The sequence below is a fragment of the Lissotriton helveticus genome, chromosome 5_1 (genome assembly GCF_964261635.1).
Source record: "Lissotriton helveticus chromosome 5_1, aLisHel1.1, whole genome shotgun sequence".
Lineage (NCBI taxonomy): Eukaryota > Metazoa > Chordata > Amphibia > Caudata > Salamandridae > Lissotriton > Lissotriton helveticus.
Window position 1 is genome coordinate 1,829,098,796 of NC_136065.1, and position 880 is coordinate 1,829,099,675.

Genomic DNA, 880 nt, shown 5'->3' on the forward strand with positions numbered 1-880 from the left:
CCCTTGCTTGGCTGGGTTCAGGAGCTCCATCCCGGGCCCTCAGGCCCGGGGAGGGCGACCCCGTCACTCCAGGCTCCGTCCTGGGTCCTGCCGCGTGGCAGGGTGCCCGGGATGGTGTCCGGCAGGCCCGGGGAGGCTTCCCTTGCGCCTCCGGGCCTGGGAGCCCCGACTGGGTCCAGGGGCCCCGCAGGGCCCCGGGTCGGGTGCTCAGGCCCCGGGCCCTGTCCGCACTGCCAAAGGCCTGGGACGGGGTTCCGTTGTGCCCGGGCAGGCCTCCCCTGCTTGTCAAGGTGTGTGCGGGCCCCGGGCCGGAGGGCCTGTCGGGGCCCCCTTGCAGCCTCCATGGCTGGGGCCCAGCTGGGGCCCCGGGCCTCCGGTCCACCATGCCCGGCGCCCGCTCACTCCTTCGTTGGGGCACAGGGTATCCAGATGGCTTCCCTTTCGTGCCCGGCCATCTGATCGCCCAGATCCCCCCGGCCATCTGGTTGCCAGGATCCCCTCGGCCATCTGGTCGGCCTTAATGCTTTCCTATGGGGCGACCAGATGGCCGGGCTTCCCTGGAAGTCCCGATGAGGTGCCATTTGCCTCCCGGATCCCAGCAAGGGCTCCAGGAGGTCAGATACTTTCGCTCCTTGGGTCGCCTCTGTCACCTCGAGTGCACGGATTACAAGAAAGGGGGGTAATTTTCCTCCGGATTACTAGGGAGAGGGTCAGTCAGACCTCTGTGAGGTCCAGTGATTCTGAATCAGGTAAAGGCAGTCCCGGGGCCCACCCGCTGGGGCCCCCAGGGTCACGGGTACGCTCCTGCCTCTTAGCCCCTTGCCAATGGTCCTTTTTCTCCGAGTTTTCTCAGGCAGACCTCCGTGAGGTCCGGCCATGC